A 13008-nucleotide genomic window follows, 5' to 3' on the forward strand; every position below is an offset into this window, starting at 1 on the left:
CCACACTGTAGAAGCCTCGGTCCACAAAGTCACCCATGAAGAGATAGTTTGTCTCCGGAACATCACCCCCAACCTTGCACACACGTAATTGAAGTGTTAAATAATGACACAGCAAAAAGGGCACAGTAGAATATAACATGTATGTAAATTACATCGAGTTTATGGCATTATGAAGAAAAATTGTGCATATGTTGAGTTTGGAACTGTACACACACACACCGCACAGAGCAACACTCAGAAATCATACAGATGAAATGCAGACAAAAGGAGACAACTTACTCTAAACAACTCCTTCAGGTCATAAAACTGTCCATGGATATCCCCACACACCTGTGATAGAAAAGGAGAATTGTAGGGAATTAAAGGGAAACAATTCAGGAAGTAAAGCTGAGCAAAAATGTATTTAATCCACTAATACTAAACATGTGCTTGTAACATAGAAAAATCTATATTTTTTGTATTTTGACCTTTAACAACGTTTATTAGAGGTAAGGGTAGCGCTATCTTGAATTGCCATGGTAGCGCCGATGTGTCATTGCATTGGTAGGAGTGAGCAGATTGTGAGTTTTGGCACAGAGACTGCAAGTGAATGCTGCCACTGGGAATTTCCTCGCCTCTACTGGATTGCGATCAGGACAACAATATTAAGGAATGAAACTGTATACAATTAATTTTGATGTAATGACATGTACACTTTAGAGTATTTTTTCAGTTGATAAGTCGGTGAAATGAAATTGACAACAAGCGGAGTAGACAAATCAGCCAAAATGAGGCAAAGTAGTTAATAACTAGCTAGCCAGCCTTCTTGATTGAGCTCAACTTGTCTTTATGTAAATATTTTCATTGATAACTACAAACTAAAATACTCCTACTGACACTTTGAAGAGCATTTGTCATTAGGTATGAGCTAGACCTAGCTAACACGAACTGGCTAATGATTAAGTTAAATATGAAGAAGTGATGCATGGTATACTGGTACCACGGTACCAAAACATCATGATACTTATGGATACCAACATTTTAGAACACCATAGTGCCGTTTCATATGATACTACCCGTTATGTGTTAATAACATTTAGACTAAGGGGGGGGGGGGGGGGGGTTGAATAATGAGTTGCATGGCTAAACAAGGAGTTTAGCTTAAGTACATGTTCATTAAAAGTAGTTAAACCTACGCCCCGGTTTGTCATTATACAAGGAACAAACATAACATGGTGTCAAATCGGTAGTCGCTATGACGAGACAAAGAGAAAAGAAAGCAGTACACCACAAATTTCTGTGATGAAAATTGAACATTCTACCACAAGTGAAGTGACGTGAGTAGTCGAAGATGCTAGCTTGCAAGAGCGAGGACAACGAGCCACAGCAGCAAGAGTGACAGTAGCGAGAGCGAGGCTGCATTGGAATCTGTTGACGAGCAAGTTGATGAGCAACATACTGAAGTAAGAGAAATTGACACTGTTCCTGTTCTCCGTCATGGATAGGCCTAGTCCTTCTACACAGTTAACAGGAAATCTAGCTGACAGTTGGAAACATTTCAAGCAGAGATTCAATTTCTACCTAGCAACCAGTGGAGCAGGGGGAGATGACAAATGGAAGGCTTCCATTTTTCTGCATGTTATTGGAGAGAATGAATTGGACATTTACAATAGCTTTCAGCAAGACGAGGCAAACTTGACATTGACTGTGCTAAATTTGAGGAGTACTTTGTACCATGCCAGAACGTCACGTTTGAGAGATACAAGTTTCTCTCATGATCAGAAACAGGGTGTCAGTTTTGACCCGTATTTGGCTGAGCTGAACACACTGAGCAAAACGTGTGAATTTGAAAAACTGAAAGACTCACTAGTGAAAGACTTTCCTGTCTGTGGCATACTTATAAAGCAGTGAATTTGTGTCCAGCAGCCGAAACCACCAGAGCACAAGCTAAAGAGCTGCACAGGGATGAGACATCAGTGCATGCAATAAAAATAGAGGAGCACCACACACACACAACACCTTACAAAACAAAAAACAAGCAAAAGAGGGAAATCAAAACACTACATGTGGAAAATGTGGATTTATCCACAAGCAAAAAAATTGCCCTGCATATGGCAAATCATGTAACAACAGTGGGAAAAATAATCATTTTACAAAATGCTGCAAAGCTGAGGCTACAAAGAAAATGGTTCACACAGTCAAGGAGATTGAAGAAATCTTTGTTGAGTCTGTGGAAATAGGCAACGCAGTAAAAGCTGAATGGATTGTGCCATTCACTGTGTGAAACTATAATACCATTCAAGCTTGATACTGGAGCACAGGTAAACCTATTGTTACTGGATGACTATAAAACACTGAAGGTGAAGAGCAAAATACATCTGGTGAAAATTAAGGTTACTGGTTATACTGGGGAGAACGTACCAGTCAAAGAAAGCTGCATAGGAACTTTACAGCACAAAGGAAAACAGTTCAAAGCACAGCTGCTGATCGTGGAAAAGTGTACAGCCTATTCTAGGAATCAATGCATGTGAAAAGCTCAATTTGTTGAAAAGAGTGTATGTATTGACATTACAGACTGAAAATGACCAAGAATCGTTACTGGCCGAGTATGAGGACGTGTTTGAGGGTCTTGGATGTTTACCAGGAGAACACAAAATACGTACTTATGACAAAATTACTCCGGTTGTGCATGCATGCAGAAAAGTTCCATTTTGCACTGAGGAAAAAGCTCAAGGAGGAACTCGACATCCATCTTTTCCATGTGTCCATCACAAAAATGGATGAACCTACAGACTGGGTAAGCTCACTGGTTGTGGTGGTGAAAAAGAACAGCGATCTCAGGATGTCTAGACCCAAGAGATCTCAACAAAGAAAGAGAGAGCATTTCAAGTTGCCAACAAGAGAAGAGAATGTCGCAGTTTGCAGTGGAGCAAAGTGGTTCAGTAAGCTGGATGCCTCATCAGGATTCTGGCAAATGAAGCTTGACGATGCAAGCTCAAGGCTATGCACATTCAACACACCTGAGGGCAGGTACAGATTTCTTCATCTACCATATGGGATTCTCTCAGCGTCAGAGGTCTACCACAAGACAATCCACATAATCTTCGAACACATTCCAGGAGTGGAGACCATGATGGATGACATCATCGTCTGGGGGTCCACAAAAGAAGAACACGACGTGAGAGTGAGACAAGTGCTGGACCTGACACGGAAAGTCAACCTAAAACTAAACAAGGACAAATCTGAGTTTGGTGTGAAAACACTTACCTTCGTGGGAGACGTACTTTCAAAGGATGGAGTCAAACCAGACCTGAGGAAAGCATTAGCCATCAACAACATGGAGCGCCCGAAGAAAAAGGACGACGTGAGACGCTTCATGGGCATGATCACCTACATTGCAAAGTTCATTCCGCAACTGTTAGCAAAGTCCGCTCCACTCAGATGTTTTCTGGAACAGAAAAATGAATGGGAATGGTCCCATGAACAGGAAAACTGCTTGAAAAACAAAGACAATCACAGAAGAGCCCGTGATCAAGTTCTACGATTCAGAGAAAAGCACAAGGATTTCTGCAGATGCGTCAGTTTGGCTTGGGAGACTTCAAAGTAGACACGACCACAAACCATTGGTGTCAATCAGTCTAAGCCACTGAATGATTGTCCAATGAGAATCCAAAGAATGTTGACCAGACAGCAAAAGTATAATGTGAAGACGATCTATACCCCGGGAAAGTTTGTTCGCCGCCGACACTCTTTCTCAAGCAGTCGACAAGAAAGAGAGCTTTGAAACACAGAAACACACAAATTTCAGGCCTACGTCGACATGATTGTAGCATTACTCCCTGTGTCTTCTGAGAGAATGGAGCAGATCAAAAGAGAAGCTGCAGCTGACCAAACAATGATAGAGTTGAAAGAAACAACACTGATAGGATAGCCCGCACAGGAAAACAACTGTCCAAGGAGAATACAGGATTACTGGATGTGCAGGGCAGAGCTCACCGTTGTGGATGACAGTGTTCAAAGGCAACAAGATTGACACTATAGAAAGAAACACTACAGAAAATACACGAGGGCTACTTGGGTGAGGAAAAATGCAAACGACAAGCACGAGAAGTAATGTACTGAACCTGATTTCACCTGTGAAGCGCATAGGGCGCCAGTGGCGAATTTGCCAATCTTGGTGTTCTCTGGCAAATGCCAAACGTCCTGCACGGTGTTGGACGGTAAGCACAACCCCCACCTGTGGACGTCGGGCCCTCATACCACCTTCATGGAGTCTGTTTCTGACCGTTTGAGCAGACACATGCACATTTGTGGCCTGCTGGAGGTCATTTTGCAGGGCTCTGGCAGTGCTCCTCCTTGCAAAGGCGGAGGTAGCGGTCCTGCTGCTGGGTTGTTGCCCTCCTACGGCCTCCTCCACGTCTCCTGATGTACTGGCCTGTCTCCTGGTAGCGCCTCCATGCTCTGGCCACTATGCTGACAGACACAACAAACCTTCTTGCCACAGCTCGCATTGTGCCATCCTGGATGAGCTGCACTACCTGAGCCACTTGTGTGGGTTGTAGACTCCGTCTCATGCTACCACTAGAGTGAAAGCACCGCCAGCATTCAAAAGTGACCAAAACATCAGCCAGGAAGCATAGGAACTGAGAAGTGGTCTGTGGTCCCCACCTGCAGAACCACTCCTTTATTGGGGGTGTCTTGCTAATTGCCTATAATTTCCACCTGTTGTCTATTCCATTTGCACAACAGCATGTGAAATTTATTGTCAATCAGTGTTGCTTCCTAAGTGGACAGTTTGATTTCACAGAAGTGTGATTGACTTGAGTTACATTGTGTTGTTTAAGTGTTCCCTTTATTTTTTTGAGCAGTATATACAGTGCCTTGCGAAAGTATTCGGCCCCCTTGAACTTTGCGACCTTTTGCCACATTTCAGGCTTCAAACATAAAGATATAAAACTGTATTTTTTTGTGAAGAATCAACAACAAGTGGGACACAATCATGAAGTGGAACGACATTTATTGGATATTTCAAACTTTTTTAACAAATCAAAAACTGAAAAATTGGGCGTGCAAAATTATTCAGCCCCCTTAAGTTAATACTTTGTAGCGTCACCTTTTGCTGCGATTACAGCTGTAAGTCGCTTGGGGTATGTCTCTATCAGTTTTACACATCGAGAGACTGACATTTTTTCCCATTCCTCCTTGCAAAACAGCTCGAGCTCAGTGAGGTTGGATGGAGAGCATTTGTGAACAGCAGTTTTCAGTTCTTTCCACAGATTCTCGATTGGATTCAGGTCTGGACTTTGACTTGGCCATTCTAACACCTGGATATGTTTATTTTTGAACCATTCCATTGTAGATTTTGCTTTATGTTTTGGATCATTGTCTTGTTGGAAGACAAATCTCCGTCCCAGTCTCAGGTCTTTTGCAGACTCCATCAGGTTTTCTTCCAGAATGGTCCTGTATTTGGCTCCATCCATCTTCCCATTAATTTTAACCATCTTCCCTGTCCCTGCTGAAGAAAAGCAGGCCCAAACCATGATGCTGCCACCACCATGTTTGACAGTGGGTATGGTGTGTTCAGGGTGATGAGCTGTGTTGCTTTTACGCCAAACATAACGTTTTGCATTGTTGCCAAAAAGTTCAATTTTGGTTTCATCTGAACAGAGCACCTTCTTCCACATGTTTGGTGTGTCTCCCAGGTGGCTTGTGGCAAACTTTAAACTACACTTTTTATGGATATCTTTAAGAAATGGCTTTCTTCTTGCCACTCTTCCATAAAGGCCAGATTTGTGCAATATACGACTGATTGTTGTCCTATGGACAGAGTCTCCCACCTAAGCTGTAGATCTCTGCAGTTCATCCAGAGTGATCATGGGCCTCTTGGCTGCATCTCTGATCAGTCTTCTCCTTGTATGAGCTGAAAGTTTAGAGGGACGGCCAGGTCTTGGTAGATTTGCAGTGGTCTGATACTCCTTCCCTTTCAATATTATCACTTGCACAGTGCTCCTTGGGATGTTTAAAGCTTGGGAAATATTTTTGTATCCAAACCCGGCTTTAAACTTCACAACAGTATCTCGGACCTGCCTGGTGTGTTCCTTGTTCTTCATGATGCTCTCTGCGCTTTTAACGGACCTCTGAGACTATCACAGTGCAGGTGCATTTATACGGAGACACACAGGTGGATTGTATTTATCATCATTAGTCATTTAGGTCAACATTGGATCATTCAGAGATCCTCACTGAACTTCTGGAGAGAGTTTGCTGCACTGAAAGTAAAGGGGCTGAATAATTTTGCACGCCCAATTTTTCAGTTTTTGATTTGTTAAAAAAGTTTGAAATATCCAATAAATGTCATTCCACTTCATGATTGTGTCCCACTTGTTGTTGATTCTTCACAAAAAAATACAGTTTTATATCTTTATGTTTGAAGCCTGAAATGTGGCAAAAGGTCGCAAAGTTCAAGGGGGCCGGATACTTTCGCAAGGCACTGTATGTATGTATGTATGTATGTATGTATGTATGTATGTATGTATGTGTGTATGTGTATATGTGTGTGTGTGTGTGTGTGTGTATATATATGTATGTATGTATGTATGTATGTGTGTGTGTGTGTGTGTGTGTATATATATATATAAACGAGCAAGGTCAGAGCGGAATCGACTAAGATACAGTAGAATAGTGTAGAATACAGCATATACATATGAGATGAGTAATACAAGATATGTAAACATTAAGTGAATGAGATACCATAGAATGGTATAGAAAACAATATATACATATATGAGTAATGCCAGATATGTAAACCTTATTAAAAGTGACTAGTGTGCCATTCCTTAAAGTGGCCAGTGATTTATAGTCTATGCCTATAGGCAGCAGCCTCTAATGTGCTAGTGATGGCTGTTTAACAGTCTGATGGCCTTGAGATAAGCTGTTTTTCAGTCTCTCGGTCTCAGCTTTAACGCAACTGCACTGACCTCCCCTTCTGGATGGTAGTGGGGTGAACAGGCAGTGGCTTGGGTGGTTATTGTCCTTGATGATCTTTTTGGCAATACTGTGACATCGGGTGCTGTAGGTGTCCTGGAGAGCGGGTAGCTTGCCCCGGTAATGCATCAGGAAGACCGCAACACCCCTTGGAGAGCCATGCGGTTGTGGGCGGTGCAGTTGCCATACCAGGCTGTGATACAGCCGGACAGGATGATTTCAATTGTGCATCTGTAAAAGTTTGAGGGTTTTAGTTGACAAGCCACATTTATTTAGCCTCCTGAGGTTGAAGAGGCTCCGTTTCACCTTCTTCACTACACTCTCTGTGTAGGTGGTCCATTTCAGTTTGTCAGTGATGTGTTCGCCAAGGAACTTGAAGATTTCCACGTTCTTCACTGCGGTCCCGTCGATGTAGATAGCAGAGGGTGCACCCTCTGAAGTCCACGATCATCTCCTTTGTTTTGTTGACGTTGAGTGAGAGGTTGTTTTTCAGGCACCACACTCCCAGAGCCCTCACCTTAGGCTGTTTCATCATCATTGGTAATCAAGCCTACTACTGTTGTGTGGTCTGCAAATTGAGTTGGAGGCATGCTTGGCCATGCAGTCATGGGTGAACAGGGAGTACAGGAGGGGGCTGAGCATGCACCCTTGTGGGGCCGCAGAGTTGAGGATCAGCGGAGTAGAGGTGATGTTTCCTACCTTCACCACCTGGAGGCGGCCTGTCAGGAAGTCCAGGATCCAGTTGCACAGGGCAGGGTTCAGACCCAGGGCCTCGAGCTTAATGATGAGCTTGGAGGGTACTATGGTGTTGAATGCTGAGCTATGTCAATAAACGTATCGTTTGAGCCGTTGAATTGAGACTTAACTTTGTCTCAATACTTACGTGTTGCCTGTTTGATTTCCTTGCGGAGTGAATAACTACACTACACTTCTTCCATATTTCCATCCCGCGAATGCTACCATCTATCCACGGTCTCTGGTTAGGGTAGGTTTTAATAGTCACACCGGGTACCACATCTCCTATACACTTCCTCCTAAACTCAGTCACAGTATTCGTGTATGGGTCTTGATTATTTTCGCAAGCTGCCCGGAACATATTCCAGTCCACGTGACCAAAACAATCCTGAAGCGTGGATTCCTGAATAGTGCGAAGCATGTGTCCTTCCTGTTTGAGTTTCTGCCTATAGGACGGAGAAAGATGGAGTTGTGGTCAGATTTGCCAAAAGGCGGACAGGGGAGGGCCCTGTAAGCATTCCGGAAATTTGAATAGCAATGGTCGAGAGTCTTAGCAGCGTGAGTAGTACAGTTGATATGTCGACAGAACTTCGACAGCCGAGTTCACAGATTTGCTTTGTTAAAATCCCCAGCTACAATAAATGCAGGCTCAGGATATGTGGTTTCCAGCTTGCATAAAGTCCAGTGAAGTTCCTTGAGGGCCGTCGAAGTAACGGCTTGAGGTGGGATGTAAACGGCCGTGGCGATGACGAAGGAGAATTCTCTTGGGAGATAATATGGTCTGCATTTAATTGAGAGGTATTTTAGGTCGGGTGAACAAAAGGACTTGAGTTCCTGTATGTTTCCAGAATTACACCAGTCATTAATCATGAAAAACACCCTTCTGTCCCAGAGAGAAATTTATTCCAGTCTGTGTGATGTACTGAGAATCCTGCTGGCTTTACCGGCTCTGACAGAGTATCCCGAGAGAGCCATGTTTCTGTGAAACAAAGTATGTTACAGGCCCCCTTGCTCTAAGCTCACCAACTTTGTTATCGCGAAGTCTAAACCTTTTGAGGGAGGTTCTACTAAGCCAACATATGGATTTGTTTAAAGATGGTCATACCATGGATCATTTAGATATTTTATTTTAGGGCCCCTGTAGGCATCAGAAAATACTGAATTTGGCTTTCACTACTATAGCCCATTAAAACGCATTGAATAACACATTCATAAATGGCAAAACAGACATTCCTTATGATTTATTTTTTGACTAAGGTTTTGAAGTGTCTGTCATATATAGGAGATATGCTCAGGAAATATTTGTGTTCTTTGGACATTTTCAACCCCTTTTTTGTTGGCCAGTGCTGAGCGATTAGCTCTTTTTTAGGTCAGTTTAGTTAAATAAATCACTTTAAAATGTTTTTTTTATTATTATTATTTTTTACATTAAATGCATTATGTGGGTTGAATGCTGTAACACAGAATAAAATAATTAATAAAAATCGCATGACGGTAATGACTGCCCATTACTGCTTACTAACCATTTATCTACATTAATAAAAATATTTGATGAGTTTATTATTTCATTCCAAGTCATCATTTCATATAGAGCTGCTGCCTATGCGGTCTGACAAAAATCACTATTTTAGTAGTTTTTCAAAGTAAATAAAGACATAGCCTACTTTTATGAATGCTGAATACCAACTATCAATCCCTTAGATCATGGGTGTCAAACTCTGGCCCGTGGGCCAAATTTGGCCCGCGGGGTAATTATATTTGGCCCGCGAGACAATACCAAATTACTACTAGAGCTGGCCCGCCGGTATTATACAGCGCATTCACCACTAATAATACGAATCCCATAATGCTCTGCTGTTTTCGCGCGCCAATCAGGACAGGACCCAGAAACGCTCTCTCCTCTGTGACAGTAGTCATAGCAACATAGACGCTACAACTGTCAACGAGCTAACCCTTCCCAAAAATGGCGAAAAGAAAGGCAGAAAACAGGAGCTTTATGGACAAGTGGGAGGCAGAATATCTGTTTACATATGTAAAAGACAAACCTGTTTGTCTTGTTTGTGGAGTCAATGTGGCTGTAAGTAAGGAGTACAACATTAGACGACACTATGAAACGAAACACCATGACAAATACAAGGACCTGGACATGACTCAAAGGAGCCAGAAAGTAGAGGAGATGAAAAGAAGTTTGGTTTCACAACAGAATATGTTTAAAAAAGCCACATCACAAAGCGAGGCTGCTGTAAAGGCTAGTTATATAGTGGCAGCAGAGATCGCAAAATCAGCCCGGCCCTTTAATGAGGGAGAGTTCATGAAAAAGTGCATGATGAAGGTTTGTGACCTTGTATGCCCAGAGAAAAAACAAGCATTTTCAAACGTGAGCCTGAGCAGGAACACAGTAGCTGATCGCACATGTGATCTTGCCACCAATCTGTATGACCAGCTGATGGAAAAGGGAAAGGATTTTGTTGCGTTCTCCCTCGCTGTGGATGAGAGCTGCGACGCATCTGATACTGCTCAGCTGTCAGTCTTCATCCGTGGAGTGGACTCAAATCGGTGTGTTACGGAGGAGCTATTAGGATTCAAATCAATGCATGGCACAACCACAGGAAAGGAAATCTTTGAGGTTTCCAAATGTGTAACTGAAATAAAGCTGCCGTGGGATAAACTCGTTGGATTAACGACAGATGGTGCGCCAGCAATGTGCGGTAAAAAGAGTGGACTGGTGGGCATGGTTCGGGAGAAGATGCGGGAAGAGAACTGTGCAGGTGAGCTAACTGTTTACCACTGCATCATACATCAGGAAGCACTGTGTGCCAAAGCCCTAAAGATGGAACATGTTATGACCACAGTAACACAGGTAGTTAACTTTATAAGAGCCAAAGGTCTAAATCACCGCCAGTTTAAATCTTTTCTGGAGGAGTGTGGTTCGGAATACGCAGACGTGCCGTATCACACAGAGGTGAGATGGCTAAGCAGAGGAAAAGTACTGAACAGATGTTTCGAGCTGCGTGAGGAAATATGTCAATTCCTGGAAACCAAAGGGAAGGATACAGCAGAGCTCCGGGAGCAAAAGTTCCTGTGTCTGCTGGCCTTTCTCTGTGACATCTCGAGCCATCTCGATGCGCTGAACCTGCAGCTTCAGGGGCGGGGGCGCATCATCACAGACATGTACGCTGCAGTGAGGGCCTTCAAAACTAAACTGTGCCTGTGGGAGAATCAGATGCTGCAAGGAAACCCTTGCCATTTTCCCTGCTGCCAATCCATAAAAGCGCAGATCTCTACCGCCGTGTTCCCATGCGCACAGTTTGCTGAAAAACTCAGTGTTCTCGCCGCTGAGTTTAGCCGGCGATTTGCCGACTTCGATGCCCAGAAATGCAAGTTTGAACTGCTTAGTAATCCCTTCGCAGTTGATGTGGAAAATGCACCAACCAACATCCAAATGGAGCTGATTGAACTCCAGTGCAACGACACGCTGAAGTCAAAGTATGATGCTGTGGGCGCCGCACAGTTTCCACGGTTCATCCCTGACACAATGCCTCAGCTCCGCACCCAAGCTGCTCAGATGCTCTCCATGTTCGGCAGCACTTATCTATGCGAGCAACTTTTCTCCTCGATGAAGATGACCAAACCAACTCACAGGAGACGTCTGACTGATGAACATCTTCGCTCGATACTGAGGATTTCTTCAGCTCAGAGCTTGAGCCCAGACATTGATGAACTAACATCCAAGAAGAGATGCCAGGTATCTGGCTTGGGCACATCAGATTAAACCAGTGTGCAATAATTAACGTTTTCTTTATGCACTTTTTCTTGCTACAAGGCATGGGCTTGAATGGTTGATCGATTTATTATCATTTTATTTGTAAAATTATTAGCCAGTGGAAAAAGTTTATTTTGGTATTTAAATCAGAAGGCTGCAAATAGAAAAGAGGCATACAATTTTCATTTAAATTTTATTTATTTAATAAATGAATGCCATTGATGTGTTTTTTCATTTGAAATTCGATTTTGCATGTCTCCACTATTAAATTATATATTGTATGGTAATAAGCGATGCTTGTTCCATATTCAATGTTAAAGCAAAACTTGTTTGGGTCCATATTAAAAGGTTAATTTGTTCAATGTTGGCCCGTGACTTTGTTCAGGTTCTACATTTTGGCCCACTGGGTATTTGAGTTTGACACCCCTGCCTTAGATCATGTATTTTCAGGCTCGCGAAGCAACTGCTTTCTATCTCTCTCCATCCTGTGTTCTCTCTTCTCTCAGTCTCAGGGTCTTGCGCCGCACAGACCGGACAAGTTTAAGTGGGCGTGCAATGGATTATGGGCATTGTAGTTAATTACCAAGTTCTGTGCTTAACTATATAGAATATTGGCCTGGAAACTACAACTCCCTACTACATCGCACAGTTCAGGCTTGATCTGATATATCTACAGAAACTGCATATCGAGCTTACAGAAAAACAATTCTCCCCTTTCCATAGTGGGTTCATACTAGTTTGTAGCCCAAACAGACGCTACAGATAGAAGTAGGTATATCGGCGGTACTGACTTCAGACGAGTCCGTGTGGCTTCTGGTGGTCGTAGAGCAAAACAGTGAACATCACTGTGCTCCTGAGAGTCTTAACTTTCCATTTTTCAAACCCGTTTGGACGCTATAGACGTTTTCATGAGAAGAGATGGGATGTCTCCTGTTCTGACAAACAGCGCTGTAGCGCTGCCACTTTCCACCGTAGATGTGAAGGCCGACAGGCAGATGCGGTGAATTGAGACGGATCTTATATAGCTTAAACTGAATGATTTTGATGGGAATTTGTGTATTATGTTATATAAAATGTTACATGTTTGCTCAAAACCTTTGGACAATAAAATGTAACTGTCAACTTGCAAGCCGTTTGATAACTTGTACAACTCCCTTCCATTCATTGTTCCATGTTTTATGTGCTGAAGGGTCATCATTACTTGGGGAAGATGAGGACGAGATTGAAAATGGACGAGCAGGAGGAAGTTTGAGCCACCACGTAATACTGCTGCCTCTGCCAAGCTTTTTGACTGGAAGGTAACTGTCAATTCTTATTGTTATGTACCATTAGGCCTATGTTTTTTTTTTCTAAACACTCACTCTCTATATGACACTGTGGTGCACTGTCAGCTCTCAGACCTTTGTGTTGAGGACGACACTATAGACATGTCACCTGTGCACCAGGCAGTCAATAGTTGAACCCACAGTAACAAGGAGAGGCAGGGGCTGAAGAGACTGGACAACATGCTGCAAACAGTGCTGAGGGACAATCACACACTCACAGGA

The sequence above is a fragment of the Oncorhynchus mykiss genome, chromosome 12 (assembly GCF_057628025.1).
Source record: "Oncorhynchus mykiss isolate SJ-2025 chromosome 12, ASM5762802v1, whole genome shotgun sequence".
Lineage (NCBI taxonomy): Eukaryota > Metazoa > Chordata > Actinopteri > Salmoniformes > Salmonidae > Oncorhynchus > Oncorhynchus mykiss.